The sequence below is a fragment of the Vicia villosa genome, linkage group LG3, assembly GCF_029867415.1.
Source record: "Vicia villosa cultivar HV-30 ecotype Madison, WI linkage group LG3, Vvil1.0, whole genome shotgun sequence".
NCBI classification, from domain to species: domain Eukaryota; kingdom Viridiplantae; phylum Streptophyta; class Magnoliopsida; order Fabales; family Fabaceae; genus Vicia; species Vicia villosa.
Genome location: NC_081182.1, coordinates 98,702,084 through 98,721,187, shown reverse-complemented (window position 1 = coordinate 98,721,187; position 19,104 = coordinate 98,702,084). Strand labels below are relative to the sequence as shown.

Sequence of the window (19,104 nt, the reverse complement as noted above, 5' to 3'; positions counted from 1 at the left end):
TACATAAATTATGATTGATGCATATCTATCATATAAGAAAAGTCTTCCTTTTTCTCATCATATAGGCTGCCACATCAGCATCTCTCACCCCAATTTTCCACATCAACTTCCTCAAATTACACTTTGGCTTATCATATTTATGTCCATTCACGTTCCAACTTCTAATGTTCTCTTTCTAATGTTCTCTCTCTATCTCAAAGAGCGAAGGCCGCACCTCCTTCTGCTACGACCCCAATCCTTCTACTCCGGTAGGAGCTTAATCGCATCAACCAACTCTAATCCAACGATTTCCTTTCAATTTCAGTAATAAAACATTTCCCTAATTTCTCTCCTCTTTTCAATTGCTTCTTCGTTCTTCTTCACCCTAATCAGTGGGAGTTCTTTAACCATTGAAGTTTGAATGATGTCAGTGGTGGAGATATCTATGGACAGTTTTGAAACTGACGTGGTTACTTAATATATGTGAGTTACGTTTGATGCAGGGCTTTGATTATGAATTTAGACACCAGTTAGCTTGATGTATATGGATGCTGGGATGATGTGACGGTGATTGAATCCGAATGGAACCGTCCCTATTTCGAATAAGGTCTGAACTGAGTGTATGTGTTTATGAGTTTTATATGATTTTTTCCTTTGGAATGTCTATGTTGTATATGTATGTTTTTTTTGCTTTTGATGTGTGAAACTGTTTGAATGCGAGGCTGCTAGGGATTAGGAGATAGTTTGGATTTTCCGTACATGATGGTATGGTTGCAAGTTAGTAAACCGAACTAAAACTTTGAATTTGCTAGGATTCGTTTAAAATACTCGACAGAGTATCTAAGATAGTATGGACAGCCCTTTAGGATGTTGGGTGAAAACTTCCATGAGTCGCTTGATAGGTTTTGTATGGTATATAGGCTGACTGTTAGTGGATTTAAATGAAGTGCAAGAGTTTGATGTTTGTGTGGACTGGGATAGATACGATACAAGCTGCAGTTCTGATTTGGTTTTTTTGTTCTCCTGCAGATTTTGGCACAATGATGCAGGGTGGGACTAACACTGATTGGTTTATGTGCAGATTGAACAAGTGTGTTAATTGGTTGTTGTTAGGAAAATTAGTTAAATGTTAGACTGATTCAATTAACAAGTGGTGAATTTGTCATTTTATTGTGATGAAAGGTGTGATGGTTGTTTCAGAATAACTAACCTTAGCAAGTGCTCACTTTGTCAAGTTGTATACTCTTTCGAGGCATCAAGAAGGAACTCCTTGAAGCCTTCCCCGCCCACTGAAGATGCAAACCATAGACATGGGCAAGGGAGCAGTAAAATTCATCATTTAAGTAGTCGGATGAATGTTCTGCACTTAAGTTCTACTAAGTGAATGCCTAACATGGTAATTTTTTGGTTTGAATTGTGTGTGTGATGCATTGAGTACTATATATATATATATATATATATATATATATATATATATATATATATATATATATATATATATATATATATATATATATATATGGCCCACTCATATCATTGACCACTGTTTATGTTGTGTTATGTTTCTAGGTGTGAATGTGATAGAGAGGCCCTGCATACAAACATGGAGCCTGCATATTTATGGGGTATTGGTGTCCATAGAGATATTACAAATGTGCTACAAGATTGAAAATTTCTTAGCTCCTCTTTTGAGGCCAATTTATTGTTAGAGGTAATTTTATTGTTGAGGATTTCATTGGTAACGTGTTTATTGGATGGGTCATTGGATATTGACCTTTAAATCATAAGTTATAGTAAGTAATGTTGTTTTTGTTTTTTCACAGGATTCTATAATTGCCATGTCTACAGCTGCAAAGGCTCTTCCCCCTCTATCTATCCGAGGAGATTTCAGTGTTCTTTATACTGATGCTGCTACATATGCTCCTTCTCTTTTCTACACATTTTTATAAATGGGTCCTAAGGCTGCTCTTTATGCCATGATATTTTTCATTATCAGGGAGAATTGAAGATTGTGGATTTCAGATGATCGGTTCACACATTCAACCGCAGGAGGACCATGTGCAGCACCCTGGATTACCTTCCACCCGAGATGGGTAAGTTTAGATGACATGAATTTTCCATATTAAATATGTTTGTTTCTCTATATAATGAGCCTAAATTCTAGATGTTTCAACAGTGGAGAGTGTAGAACATGATGCAAGTGTTGATATATGGAGCCTTGGCGTTCTTTGCTACGAGTTTCTTTACGGAGTCCCACCTTTTGAGGCTAAAGAACATTATGATACTTATAGCAAGGTAGCAGTCACTAAGTAGTTGAGATTGTATCATCATGTAATTGTACCTTTGTGTAATTTTATAATGTTTTGTTGTTCAGAACTGGCTTTGAGATTCAGTAAAGTAATTCAAGCTCATGACCTGCATCCAGGTGTGGATGTTTGTATTAAAATTATAAAGAACAACAAGGATTTCTTTGATCAAAGCCTTGATCAGATCAAACTCCTTAAGTATGTCAATAAGCATGCTCCTGGAGACAAGCATCACATTTTGCGATTATATGATTACTTCTACTATAGAGTAAGTTATTTTGTATACGCTACCGATCTTATTAATACTATTACATTTTCCTTTCATTCAATTGTAGTGCAACACTAGATACTACCTTTCCTAGGAAATTAACATTAATATAATAACAACATACATTGGACTTTTCCACTCACCCTTCCTTTCAGTTGTCATACTACAAACAAATCTATTTGTCCATGTTGATGGTGTGCACATAATTAGTCAAAAATCACGAGGCCACTTCTGCGACATCAGGCTATTCAATCTCAAATGAGGAGGTTTGCTCAGTAGATTGAATATTTCTTAACTGATCAATAATTGAGTTTGGCTTGATCTTTTCCATAAAACTGTAATTTACCATTTATAATTATCTTCCTATGTATCTTATGATTGTTATAATCCTAGAGAACATCCTTAGTTTACAATTATCAATCTGTATTCTTACATTCGATTTGCTTATGGTGTTACTGGCCTCACTTCTTTTCGTCGCATTTAATGCAAACAAAAATAGGGCTTTCAATAATGCTTCAGAAAGTTTTCTTGCTGGAGGGTCTCATAACCCTTTATTAGCCAATGATACTAACAATCGAGGAGAGTTCAACAAGGAGAAAACCTGAATCTTTTCGAAGCAGTGAAAACGATGAACTTTTGGATTTTGTTTGTTTCTATGGCATGTGGTATGGGATCAGGACTCGCAACGGTTAACAATATTAGCTAAATAAGAGAATCCCTTGGATATTCAACTGTCGAAACAGGTTCATTGGTTACTTTGTGGAGTATTTGGAATTTTCTTGGCCGCTTCGGAGCTAGTTATGTGTCGGATTATTTCTTACACGCGAAAGGATGAGCAAGGTCGTTTTTTATGGTGATCAATTTAATGGTTATGAGAATTGGTCATGTCGTAATTGCTTATGTACTTCCAGGCACTCTATACGTCAGTTCGATATTGATTGGTATTTGTTATGGCTCTCAGTGATCCCTAATGCCTACAGTCGCTTCTGAGATATTTGGTGTACGACATATGGCTAGCATATACAACACCATCACTATAGCAAGTTTAGTGGGATCTTATATATTCTCTGTAAGAGTACTTGGTTATATGTATGATAAAGAAGCATCAGAAGAAGGAAATATGTGTGTTGGGACTCATTGTTTTATGTTTCCCTTTCTGATTATGGCTTCTACCTCTATTTTGGGTTCTCTGGAGAACATTTGTAATGAACTTGACATTGATTTGTGTGGATGAAATATAATTATGTGTAGATCTTGAATGAATGAATATTAGTGTATTGGATTCAGGGTGTCGTGTCCTCATGAATGTCACTTTGAATAAAGTTTGAATGGAATGGAAATTGCGATGAATCTAGATAAATCCTTGAGACCAACCTTCTCCATGTACATTCTGCAACGGTTAGCATTTATTTGTCATAATAACATTTATTTTTATTGATAATATAAAAAACAGATAATACAAAAAGTGTGATTTGGAGGGATTTTGCTCCCCTCCCCTCCTCTCCCCTCCACTCCTCTCCTAAAAATTGAACCAAACACATTTTATTATAAACATTTCCTCCTCTCCCCTCCCCTCCCCTCCATTTATCTCGAACCAAACACACCTTAAAGTAAATAGAAAAAATAAAATATAAGTTAAAAAAGACATTGTCTTAGTATGGTTAATTGATAATAATGAAGGAGCGGAACTTAACTAATTTCGACAATAAAATATTAATAGGGGTAACTGTAACTTCAAATAAATATAAGTTGGGATGATAGAGACTTCGACTATGATATCTTGGTAATCCGTCAAGAGTCGACATCAATTTGAAGTCTTGTATTAAAAAATTATTGTCACATTAATATTAAAGTTGAACATAAATAGTGTACCAGTATAATTGTATTGGCCCTTGTACTTGGATAAGATTATCAAGGCTAAAAAAGAAAGGGCCCAGAGGAAGTAATACAAAGTACTATGAGGATAGGCAAATATCGTAAGCCATCCGAAGGAATTTATGGAGAGTACCAGTATAATTCTTAGATCGTCTGTGATTTATCGTATGGGGCCCATGGTGGGCTTGGGCTATCCAATGCGATTTTCAAATATCCAATGAACATGGGTAATGACGTGGCCTTATACGCCAATGATAGGAGGCAAAATGTCATGTTTCTTGCTTTTTCTCCCTTTGAATTCATGTGTGTTTTCAGCATTTTAGTTCATCTTTGTGCGTTTTTTACTTCTATATTTGTTTTCAGGGAATAAGTAGTCAGTGGAACGAATCGGGACGTGTTGTCTGACACATGTTTCCAAACACGGCCCGTGTCAGTACCTTAGATAGTTACGAATTCCTGACTTCTTGGCTAAGTTTGTAACCTTTGGCTTATGTAACCTCCATTTTCTTCATGATTAGTGATAAGCCGAGTAGGTTTTATTGTACACCGAACTGGGTTAACAATTATGTATGTTCAATTACTTTCCAGCATTGTTTTTAAATCATGGATATCTGGTCATTGTATGTTGTTCAGAGATCAATGTCTCGACATCTCATAGGACATCTGAGATCTGAAGACTAGAATTTCACAAACAAAAGGCGATGTGCATAATCAATAACTGAATAATAATATAGATTCAAAGAAATTACATTAACATCACCCGATCATATGTCCCAATCAAGAAAAAATAGGTTTACCATCAAATAAAACCTAACCTAGGGGAAATATAGTTAATCATGTTGAATTAATTCAATACTAGTAGTTTAGATTATAAGGACATAAAAAATCACTAAAGAAGGAGCTCTCCAAATGGCATCGGTCTCCAAAAGCTCTAAAATAGCAACAATACGTCACTTTTAGGTGTTGGTAGTTGAATCCCTAAAATATCTTCTCTCTTTCCTTCATGAAGCAGTCAGAAAAGTGTGTTAACGAAAAGTTGTAACACGGATGTGCTTCCTTTCAACGCGGCCGTGTTGCTTCATTATCATTCCAACACGGACAAAATACTTTATGGCACGAGCACATTAGCTTGCAACGTAGGCGCATTGGCAGATAGTGCGGCCGCATGAATTCCAATAGTGAACAACGCACTTTTGTCTATTTTACTTTTATTTTCCAAACTAAGTTCTCTTATCCATTCAAAAGCTCTTTTTCCACTTAAATGCTTCTAACTTGCTCAAATATTGTCAAAATTTGATGATTTCTCTTGCTAAATGACGTGTGTTGATAGTCTGTCATCATAACCCCAAACATGAATTATTGCTTATCCTTAGGGGTGGCAAAATGGATGGATTGGATGGATTTGGATTGGATTGTTAATGGATGGATCAAAACGATCCATTAATCCATTAACAATCCATTAAACTTTCTTTTGAAAAATCCAATCCAATCCATCCACCAAGGAATATAATCCATCCATTAAGGTATTTCTAATGGATGGATATTCATCCATCCGTCCGTAAAATTAACTTAAATATTTTATTTTTATAATTTTTCAATTAATTTTACAAAAACAATTTTTTTATGAAACTTTTTTTAAAATTTTTAAAATTATAAATATTTATATCTGTATCTAATTCTAAATCAACTAACATCTTAATTAACTTTACATTTTAATTAACTTTCTAATACTAACTTCTCCATTAACTAATTCTATTGAAAATAAAATTAACACAATGCATACCAGTTACACTAATTTAACGTGAACAAATTAAATAAATCCATTAACTAATTCTATTGAAAAGGAAATTAACACAATGCATACCAGTTACACTAATTTAACGTGAATGGCAGTAAATTAAATAAATTCAATGAGAAAACAAACCACTCTCTACATATTAAATTAAATGTACATAGTATATTGTAGTATACTAGTATCTAAAATAGTAAAATTGTTGATAAAGAAACAAGTTTTATGTCCTGATCTCATGTTTACATCACAAACAACAAAATTTTTTTTTAACAGGAAAGAAAATCAATGGCTGTAAATATTGTGAGAAACAAAAATGTTAAGAAATTGTTTAATTTTAGATTTTTCATGTATTTTAGTAAAAAAATTAATACAATAAATAATAAACTAAAATCCAATGGATTTATAAAGTAAGATGGATGGATTGAATCCATCCATGTAGTTTAATGGATGGATTGAATTAATCCATTAAATTTACTTTTTGTTAAATGGATGGATTGGATGGATAAATTATTGGATGGATTGGATGGATATTCTCTTAATGGATTTTATTGCCACCCCTACTTATCTTCAAGTAACCAGTCTGCTCACTTAAACTTTGTTAGAAATAAATTACAAACCTTACCACATGAATATCACTTGCTTTTGCTGATCGAGAAGTTTGTTTCCTCCTTTGTTTTAACTAAATCAGATTAGTTCTTCCATCACCAGTACTTAACCTATCTCTCTACTCACCATTATGCACTCAATTGCAAGGGTGTTCACTCAATTAACATACAAGAGTACAAATCAGTGAATTTGTAAAGTATCTGCAAAATCTGTCAAATCATCATCTTTAAACACACAAATTTGAGAACTTTTCGGATTGTATCGTGGCTTATGTCAAGGTGGGATAATTTTTGGATAATCGGCTTAAAACTTAGATTTAGGTACCTTTTTGTCCTTCTATTATCTTCTTCCTTTCATATCACTCTTTCTTTAATATTGGATACTAAAGAATTTTCTAATTCTTGGTCTTTTTATTTCATAATCTATTTTTAAAATGCCATATTTTGACATCTTATTTTTCTCTTTCTTTTTCATTGACCAATTCTTTAGTACCCCTAACCCCAAACTTAAACGTTGATAACTTTCAAGAGCACTCCAAACTTAGTGATTAGCTTATACTGAAATTAATATCTATCTACCTATCGGGAAGATTTTTATCTCTCAAGTAAAAGGCTTAAAATAGGCTAGGTCCATCATAATTGTCCACCATAAGGCTCAAACTGATTAGCAATAGATCATTCATAATACAAGGGTGGTTTACAAGGTTGCATAGTTTTCACAAACAACTGCCTCTACACGTGTTTATCAGATCAACATAATTAAAATAGATAAAATGAAAAATCTAGATATTACAATTGCATGGATACACTCAAAAAAATAAATAAGTAAACAATAGAAATATTTGGGCTCAAACCTAACTTGCTTAGATATCTGGAGGTTAAGTACCAGCAGTGGCTTCCCTTTTCATCGTCATTTATGACTCAGCAAGGTTACTTCCTTCTTGATCACTATCTTTATTTTTCTTATGATTGCTTTTCTATTCAAAGGTAAGGTAGTAATTAAACCAAAAATGAAACAGGCACAAACATAATTTATTAATCAAAGAAAACTAAGCAGTACAAAATTAGGGGTAGAATAATTTATTAATTTTAGTAGCTTCCCCTCTTCCTCGTATTGGTGCATAATGGAAATAAAATAAACAAAGGGAAATAAAAACAAAAATAGCCTACTAAACTAGAAACTATCATCTTGGCGCATAGTCATGAAGTCGGTTACGATCCTCCTGGTGTTGTTGATTTTGTCTCTCCTAAAGGGAGCATCTATGTTCGCCTGTTTTCCATGTTTTTATTCTGCTCAATAAAATATGACTTCATTGCTACTGAAGTAGTAAACCTCCCTTACATTCAGGACCGGTACATTGCTGATCATAAAAAATTTGGTACATGGCTCCAAATCTAGGAAGGTTGATGTATAAGTGCGGTGAAACTTCATATGCCCAAATGGTCATGCCAAATGCAAACTCTTCCAACATGTGCATTTGTTCATGCTGTTGTTGATGCCGCTGGACTCCTTTAGTTTGTTATTGTATTACAGGCCGATAGACATCTTCATCTCCTTGATCTGCTTGGCCTTTGGCTAATTGATGTGTGGTGAGGGTCTTGCAAATGAAACTTTCTTTTATGGGCAACATGAGGTGGATCATCACATCATCTAGGCGCATCAGAACCCCTGCCAACCTACATAAGTCGTTAATAACATAGAAATGCCCCCTAGTTCTTTGGGGGGGGGGGGGTATCAACCATAAATTTGATGTTCCAAGCAATTAGCATCCCCATATCAATAGGCTCCTCATGCAATATTTTCATCTGACACCTTTTTACCGTCAACTTAGATTGGGTAGAACATGCTTCCAGAGTTTGAATTAAAAATGAGGCCCAAACTAGCCTTAAGTATTGGAAGCATGTCTGTAACCTTAAGCTTAGTGTACCTATCCAGCGCTATTACCCACTTGATGAACTCTGCCAACGTTGTTTGACTCATCTCATCAGACAGACGTACCTTCCTACTCTATTGAATGTTGTGCTAGGAGGTGAAGAAGAGAGTTGATGGCTTGAGGAGAATAATCAACGATTTTAGCTCGAACATATGACGTGTAGTCACGACGAGTCTCTCGGTTTGCAGCATTAGCGTAGAACTCAAACTCAATGCTCTCATTTGTCTTCTTAATCAGCTTATTCAAGTAACTTCACCCCCCTTGTCTCCACCGCAATGCTAAACCCTTCATACCCGCTCAAATGCTCGCTTGTTAGGAAGCTAGAATAGAACCCTAACAAACTAAGGAAAAACAGTGAAATAAAAGAGACAGTAAAAGCTAACTAAGAAAATAAACTTCATTTCATTTGATTGATATCTCAAATGTGTCAAAGACGTACTGTATTATATAATGTCACTAATGGATAATCTAACAAAAGACCTAAACACTAAAAGCCCACTTAATTGATAATTGAAAAGCCCAACTAAAATATAATAAATAATATGATTCTACTCTCTATCATCATCGCTCCTTGACCACTATGTACTTCCTTATTTGAATGTATTTTTTTGTGCTTACTTCATTTGCGAGAACAAATAGGATGGGCAAGTTGGAGCAGCTTGAGATGGTTGAGGAGATGATGACGATTGACCAGCAACACGACTTCCTTAACCGAAGCTTCATCTTGGCAGTCATTACCAATTCTAATTGGCAGTTGACTATTACTAACGAGCTTGACTCCCTTAATGCTAAAAACACTTGGGACATTGTACCTCTCCAACTTAACAAGAGACCTGTGGGCTACAAGTGAAATTTCAAAATGTTGAGAGATACAAAGCTTGTTTAGTGGAAAAGGATTTAATCAAACTGAAGGTATTGATTACCTCGAAACTTTTAGCCCAATGGTCAAAATGACTACTATACGCATTCTTTTATCTCTTGCCGCTTCTAACAATTGGTATCTCAACCAATTAGATGTTAACACAACCTTTTTACATATGGAGATTTAAAAGAATGTGTATATGAAATTACCCCCTTTTCTAAAAGTTTCCAACAATTCGTAAGTTTGTAAATTAAAAAGATCAATATATGATTTAAAACAAGCAAGTAGATAGTCGGATCAAAAACTCACTACTAATCTTACTAGCTTAGAATATGTCCAATACTAATTCCTTTACTGTTGAAATAATTTGGATTAAATTAACAACTTAAAATCAGTATTAAATAACATGTTCAACATAAAACACCTTGGAAATTGAAAGTAGGGTTAATAGTCATTCACTCCCCCTGTCATATAGGCGAGTTTTGATTTTTCCCTTTAAAAAAAATTTTGGATTACCCCCCTATAATTTTAAAATTTTTAAAATTCTAAGTCTTTTTCCCCTAAGAGGATAAATTACCCCATATAAAATATTTTTTTTGATTTACCCCCCTGGTTTTTACACGCTTAGGGGGTGCCCAATAATTATAGGGGGTAATCCAAAACTTTTTATTTAAAGGGAGGAAAATCAAAATTCGCTTGTATGGCAGGCGTGAATGACTATTAACCCTAAGTATTATCTCAATAAGTGGCAAGGTCCTTCCATGGCATCTCCATATGCTAGAGAAAAGACAGCCATGACCTATTGGAAAAAACAGGCCTCCTTGGTGCTAAACCCACATGCCACATCTATCCTTCCTTCAAATCACACTTAGAAAATGATAATCATCTTTCTAATCCCATTCTTCTTAGTATGACCGGCAAACTTATTCAAGCTCAAGTCATCTACCTCATGCCAATCCAAACAGAAAAAAAGAAGTTGCCTACATTTTTACAAAGGCGCTTAACCATGACCAATTCTTTGTTCTGTGCAGCAAACTAGGAATGCTTTGTATACATTATCGTTTGAGGGGGTTGTTAAAATAAGTTAGCTAATTTGATGGACTTAAGTTTGTTATTAAGAGTTTGTTTAATCTTAACAAACTTTCACTATTTCTATCTCTTCTGACAAGAAAAATACAACTCTTTGCATGTAAGAAAAATGCATTACTAATTTCAACACCTAACAATTATAAATAGGATAAGAAAATAATTTTTCAAAGACATTTTTATGTGATTTTCTGTATACTGTTTGTGAATTTAGACAAACAGATTCATAAAACATATAGGCTTCAATGCATCTACGCCAACTCAAATCCAAACCAGTGAGCTCTAATGGTATATACCATGCACTTGTGAAATTGAAATATATAAACTGAGCAAACTATGTTGATTCTTGTAGCATAGGGCCTTAGTACAAGTTAGACACTAAAAAAACATACAAATGATTCTAAATATAATTATTGATGTTGCAAAAAAAACTAACAGAAATAGATAATACATAAAATATCTTTTAAACGTAGATGCATATTTCACCTTTGGAATTTAACTAAAAAAGTGAAATTGTGCCGAAGGTGAATTTTGACGCAAAAATCTAACTATTTTAGTAGGTATGGATGAAGATCCTTCTTTAAATGTTTCTCTTAACTTGGCAATTTCTTCGTCTGACATGGTATGATGTTGCGCTAATATGCCATCAATCAGTATATTTGATAATCTAGATGATATTCCATTCGCTTTTATTCCCAACAACTTCAACTTATGCAAAGAATTGAGTTTAACCTTCAATACATTAGGAATTATGGAGAGAACCTAAGCAATGAAGAATGCGGATGAATCATGATTATTGATCAATTAAATGAATAGTCAAGGTATGAACGAGAAAAGCTATACCTGAAGAGTATTAGAACAAACGGTCAATGATTCGATACCACCAAGTTCTTGCAAAGAGTTCAGTAGAATCAAAGGATCTTCGTCATAGCTCCTAATTTTATCCATGTAAATCGTCACGTCTTTAAGAGAACCGAAACGACTCCCACGTAGTATCTGAAAAGGAGCACCAACAAAAACAAAAGTACAAAGACTTGGCGTAGATAGCTCAATTTTGCAATCGTTCGAATTATCAGAATCATTTCTTATTTCTAATACAACAAGTGTGGTACTTGATATGCATAGATTTTGTTCCCCCAAAATTTTAAACGAAGAAATAGCCAATCTTTTCAAACTAGGAAAAGTTGAAAAATGATCAACTCCGCCAAGTAAAGCGCCAAACCCTAGAGACAAGCTAGTCAATAATGGAAAATTTAATGAACTTGGAAATACTACTGCACTAATTTCAGTAGAAACACAAAACTCAAGAGATGTTAAACTGTGACATGAAAAGATAAAAGCTGGCAGAACATCACAATGGACATCGAAAGATAGTCGCTGGACATTATGCGAAAAAGCATAATTTAAAATCCTTTCGAACAGGCGATGATCCATGATAGCCACGCATTGAAAACTGAGTGTGTGCAGTGAGGTGAAGGCATGGCGACCAGAGAAAAAATGACGGACAAATTTGATGAAATTGGCAATCGTTTTAAACTGAAAAGAATCTATATTAACAGTGGGAAGATAGTTCCAGATATCGTGCCATCTTGTGGACAAAATACAAGTTTGAACAACTTGTTTGGCACTCAAAAAAGAGAGAATGTGAAGAAGAATACAATCTGGTAAATTGCTGAGTCTGTCTGCATTAAAATTTCTTCTTCTTGTTTTCATATCTCAGAACCATGTGAGTCAGGAGCAATTGTGCAGAAAGCTTCGAAAAACAAACCCTAGTTTTAACAAATAGGGTTAGATGTTTTTTATAACATTTCTAACAAGTACGAATTTTAATAATTATCAACCGTTTGTTTTAATAACTTTAAAAATTAGATTTTTATTTTATATTTTTAAAAATAACTTTTATAAAAAATATATGAAATTTTATTTAAATTCATTTTTATAATTAAAAGATACTTTTAACATCTTTATATATTTCCTATCCAATAAAGTTAATTTGAGAACCTTTTGAAAATTATTTTTGAAATTGTATTTCCCTGTAATTTATGACGATGTGAAGTATGAATGTTGTTGTGTGACGTTGTTACCAAAATGATGCAAGTATAGATTGCAGATTATTATGACGAGGATGTTGTTGTTGCTGACACTATGCTGGTAACGTGCAGGAAATCATGAATGAAGGCTAAATACCTTCGATAGTCGAGTTGGTGTCTTCGCTCTGATACGTAACACTGGGGGTGAACGCTAATTGTTTTGCTATTTATTTTACTGTTGGATTTTAAATTGTTTGTTGAATTCTTTTATTACAATTTGTTGCTGATTATGTTGGATTAAGATGTTATGACATTTTTTGTTAGATTGAACTATGTTGAATTCCGCTGCTTAATTGAAAGTGGTTTTTAAAGACTAATTATGTCATGTTCGGTTCATCTGAGTTAATAGTGTTATGAATTTGTGTTTAATTATGACTGATTTTTGATGTCAAATGATCGGAAGCTTAAGTAGGAGAAGATCACCGAGCTTGAGAATGGCAAAAAACTTAAATCAGAAAGAATTATCGAGCTAGAGCAAAGCTAGAAAGTCGTGGAGGATAAGGCAGTCGAGTTTGAGAAAACCTTCGCCGAGCTGAGAGCTTAAAAGGAGACCTCAGATTCCAAACTCAAAGCTACCATTGACGACTTGTCTAACCGGTAGAAATCGGTGGCAGACAAATATGAGGAATTGAGGGAATCCTTGAGGAAAGCTCAGGTTGAGGTGCTCTGTTGAAAGTATTTTGGGTAAATATTTTCTAATATATCGTATCCACAGAGACTGAGTCAATAGTACTGCCGTTCTATAGCCAAATTATAATGAGTGGTAAAAAGCATTGGTTTTGATTATTTAGTCTAAAAGTGCGTATAAGAAAGTAATAATTAATTGACTGGAAGCTTAAAGAATGAGTAACAATGGTGATGAATATGTTGAGTTCTAGGGTTCATCAACCTATTCGTATGCAATTGATCAATTAATCCACAAGTGAACCATTATATAAGTTATTATCTTCATTCATCCTCAAAACTGACCTCATGTCTAAGATCAATTTAGAACCACCTCTACCGGTATGATATTCGATCTCTCAGACTAACAATAAGGATAAAAGGAATTAAACACAATGATTTACGAAAACTTATTCATAATCCCATCTCTGCGAATTAAGAACAAATCAATATAAAAACCTAGGGCAAAAGTATGAACCCTACCTCTCGATTGATAGTTCAACAATGATATAAAATAAAAGCAAGGTTCTTTATTGATAATAAAACTTAAACAATTGTTCACAGGAATTAATCAAAGTTATTGCATCTTCATAGGTTAACTCAACACAATGGGGTTTAGCTCTCCATAGACATGAAGAACGCACAAAACTTCATAGAGGGATTCATCTTAATCAAGGGAAGGTCTTCGATTGATGTTGAATTCTCTGTCAAATGTTGTTTTCAACTCTGGAATATGAATGCTCTCTGAATTTCGCTCACCAAAGATCTGTCACTTATGAGGATTAGGGCTTCTTTTTATAACAAAGTTTCTTTTTACGAAGCTCCCGCGGCGCGACACAGGTTAGCGAGGCGCGAACTGGGACCTGAAGGTGTAACACCCTTCTAAAACCCCCGCGGAAAATATAATAATAATAATAATAATAATAATAATAATAATAATAATAATAATCAGAGTAAACATGAAATACAAGGATGTCACAATTTCTTTAACATAAAATACCATAGTCATTTGTCATGCCACATGAGGAACCATTTAATATAAACAAAATTCATGTTCAACACAGCGGATTATAACTCATAACATTGCATATTCATCATCCATGCAAGTTACTACAATACAATTATAAAACAACAAAGCCAACAGAGTAATTCGTCTCTAAACTAGCGTTCCCCAGTGTTACAATCAGAGCATGACTCGACACGAACTATGGACTAGCCTACGAGCTATCTGTACCCAATCAAGAAGCCGCTACATCCTTAATCTGAAATCATCAAAGTAAGGGTGAGTTTCATTCGAGTTAATAAGCATTATGCAGTCATAAGCAATAAAATCTCATAGTAATTATCATCCACTTAATCATACATATAATCGGAATTATTACAACAAGCAAGCATCAATTCAACAATATTGGCCATCGGCCCACAACTCATCAATTTCATCAATGATCAAGTTATATTAACAACAACTCCTCAATACATCAATCACATAAACACACCAAGGCATAACACTGGATTTCATCCAATCATGTTATAACCAATGCATATGATTCAACTGACACTATGCATGTGGTACCAATACATGGGATACACCCATCCAACTGATCTATTTCATCACCGAGATACAGTTTCAACCAGCACAAATTCCACACAATGGGAATTATGCCCACCAATTTGATCCATTTCATCACCGGGATCCATCACCGAAAATGTATGCCAATGAATGCAACATATAACATGCTTACAACATCACCAATCCGATGTAACACATCGTTTCATTATCATCACCAATTCATCACCGATAAGCATGCATAAGTCTAGCATTCATACAAATATATCACACGCATACATTCACCACAATCCACATGTTAATATTAACAGCATATTAACATTCATAATTCATCAATCATCACCACAATTATACATTGTTATATCCATCATCATTGCACACAATGTAACAAATTGTCAAAGCAACCCAACAACATAATCATAAAACATATATCATCTACGACATGTTATATACTAACATCACTCAATGGATATCACAATCTCATCACCAACACAAATACATGCATCAATAGTCATATATATAAGCACATATACATATACTATCTTTCAATTCATTAATAATTAAATCGAGTTTAAAAAGTAAAGTTGGCTATTGCCCATTTTATCAATTCATCAGATAAAGCATCTCATTAGCTTCGCAACGCCCAAAACGGCACATAAATCGGATACTCAGATCAAAAGTTATGAGTTTTCATAGATAAAACATTTTTAGAAAAAGTGCTGCAGGAACCGGGTTGTCCCTACGTGGGAACCGGTTCCTGGCAGCTTCAAAGTCTCGTCTCTGGATTTTACTATGGGGAACCGGGTTGTCCCTACATGGGAACCGGTTCCCAACTGCCCAGAATCCATATTTCTCTGTTTTTACAAGGGGGAACCGGTTCGTCCCACATGGGAACCGGTTCCTACGTACCTGCACAGCCAGAATCAATATTTTGACAGCTTTTACCCTATCCCATAACCCCAATTTCAGGTACATACGAACATAGCACACAATTACCATCAGTTTGCACATCATAACATATTTCAGACAAGTTTTATACAAGTATTAACACATATAACATGAATATCAACAAAATCATGTAATTCATACAATTCATCAAAACCTAACATAAATCCCAAACCCGACACGTACGATTGAACTAGATAACAATCCTAATCAATCATACTACCTACAATCACATAAGGAATACTAACCCGAAGAATCCCCCCTTACCTTAGAGTCGAATCTTCGAAGGTCTTCTTCCCCTTTGGCCCTTCTCACTTTCACGTGTTCTCCTATTTCCAAAATCTGCTTCTACTGCTTCTGCTTCTCTTTTCCCAATTCCTTTATTTATGAAAAATAAAATAAAATATTATAATGGGCTTGCTTAGTTAACACCTCCCCTTCTGCTACTCACCACTCTAAGCCCAATGCCAATATTCCATCATTTTCCAAATAATTCCAAATAAAATACTAAAATTCCAATTATTTAATTTAAATCCAAATTAAATTAATAAACTGAAATTATGGGGTGTTACAACTCTCCCCCACTAAAAGAGTTTTCGTCCTCGAAAACATACTTCAAGTAAAAGTCCCAGATAAGAGTACTTCATTTGACTCTCCCATTCTCCGTTAACACCTTCTTGGTCGAGTCTCAAAATTCATCTGACATAACCAATCATAAGCATATCTCATGCATTCAATTCAGTTCTTACGTTGCATTTGACCATCCCCAGGTGTACCACTCGCTATAACTCCAACGGTTACCAACAATGAACTTCGAGGTGCGATCCATACAATACGCTCAATAACTGAATAATACAATTACACAATCCATGGTATGAGCACAACTGATCAACACTGTAGTAATGGATTCCATTTATCCACGTACCAACCTTAGGCACACTCTTCCAATTGAGCGATAAAGTAATACTTACACTTACTCAAAGCAAATTCCCGAGTTACTTCATCTATTAAAAACATTCCCACCATCGGAACGAGCACACATCAGTAGTTATAATTACATAGCTCATCATCCTCAATATACCATTGCTTACAAGATAGCTCAACTGAGTCCCACTCTCCACTAAGAATCAAATCAACTTCGTCCTTCGTAGAGTATAATCCCTCATTACATTCATAAATTTACATAACACCTTACAACAGTACAAAATTATTATGGCATTACATAGTATCAACTCGTTGTCTTAACTTCTCCGAACACATACTCATTAACTACATTCAACCATAATAGGATATCTGTCATCTCGGCAATTATTCAAAAGGGTTCTAATCCTTTGGCACGACATCCTTATGTCTACGAGATTCCAAATCCAACCTATAGATCAACATATATTCTCCATGTAGGATTCCGACATATTAATTCCTCACTGCTCACGAGTGGCACTCATAACACCAGTCTACATCATACTTTCGCTGTACGACTTCGACTACTCGTCTTAAGTCACCGTCCAATGCTTTGCACCCCTTCATATTCACTTTCTCATAAGTTCCCACAATATGGTGAGTGGTTATTCTCACATCTCAGCATTCATCACATCTTATACCATTAAGGTAACAAGCAATCTCATACCATCTATATGATTCCGCCTACTATCAACAAGAGATTAAGGGTGATCAAGTCCTCAATTTGTCAATAGGTAGCCGACAATCATATTTAAGCATAAACCGTTGTTACTACATAATAGTGTCTTTTCCGAGTTTGCACCCAAACTCATTAGCATTGTCATAGTCTAATAATTCTCTATGGTGTCCTTCTTATAGAATATTCCTTTTCAACTCGGTAACATCTGGAACACAAACGCGATTTCCGAACCTCATTACACCATCCTCGTCAATTCTGAATTCGCCGTCTTTACCTTAGTAATTCAAGGTCGACTTATCGATCAACTCAACATCAGCTTTCTGACTTTCTCTAACCTCGTCTAGAATACCATTAGTCAGTCTCAGCATACCCAATCCAACATTAGTAGGAGCACCTTCACATACCAAACTTGATTCTCTGAATTGTTCAATTAAATCCAACTCTTTCACCATCAGCATCGACATTCTTAGAGGCAACCTCGAACCATACAAATAATGTCACTGCAACATCAAAACAAAACCATGGCTGCCAATTCTAAATCATGAGTCAGATAATCCCTTTCCTGCGCTTTCAATCATCCCGACGCATAAGTTACTACTTACTGATTTTACATCAATACACCATCCAAACCCATCAACGACGCATCACAATATACCACAAATGGTTCCAAAGTCTATTTCACTTTTTCTACTGATTCCTTCATCACTCAAATCCATCAATATTTAAATCATCTTTATCCGCTTATTTATTAAGGACATATTCTACTCGACTTCGTTCCGAACAATCGCGGTAATAAGCATTCCTATTTCAACACTGGTCTAGGCTTCTTTATCCAACATCATAATATCTCCTCATAGGACCACTCTTTGGTATTTATAACTCTTCCATAAGGTATAACATAATCTCTCCTCTTCATGGGTTCAAACGGTACATTAATCCGACACTCAGAGCTCAAGACATGTATGTTCCCAATCGTTACTCAAGATACAATACCGACACCATGCAACAAAACTATATACCACGTCTCTAAAACTTCTCCATTGGCACATTTAATCTCTAAGATTGCTTCTCAACAAGCCTCCTCATTATTCTTTCAATTCGTTCAACTCCGACGCTGAAGTCTCGTGCGGTACCAATGAACAAGTCTAGTTGTAAAGACAAGTGTAACCGTAACTTCACCTCTTTCTAACATCATCCTGACACAATTGAATATGTTACAGCTGCTGCAACCATTTTTATAACAAAGTTCATCTCGTTAGCTTTCCGATGCTTCAAACGGAACTCAAATCGGATGTCCAGAACTCCAGTTATGAATTTTCGAAATTTCATAACGATTCACCAATTTTCCTGCGATTTGCTTACGGAAATTCTGCTCCAAAACTCATCCTTTTCAAATTAATCTCGTTATTAACATCATCTTATCACATCTCTTCGCTTCCAAACTTCTTATAACTTAAACAACACATTTCACCGTTGAAGTTCGATTTCTGCAA

The 19,104-nt window shown here is 34.8% G+C and overlaps 1 pseudogene; it reads left to right on the top strand.

The window, feature by feature from the left end:
* The first annotated feature begins 1,992 nt into the window (after positions 1-1,992).
* Positions 1,993-3,787, top strand: LOC131658634 (probable transporter MCH1; annotated as a pseudogene).
* Positions 3,788-19,104: the final 15,317 nt, after the last annotated feature.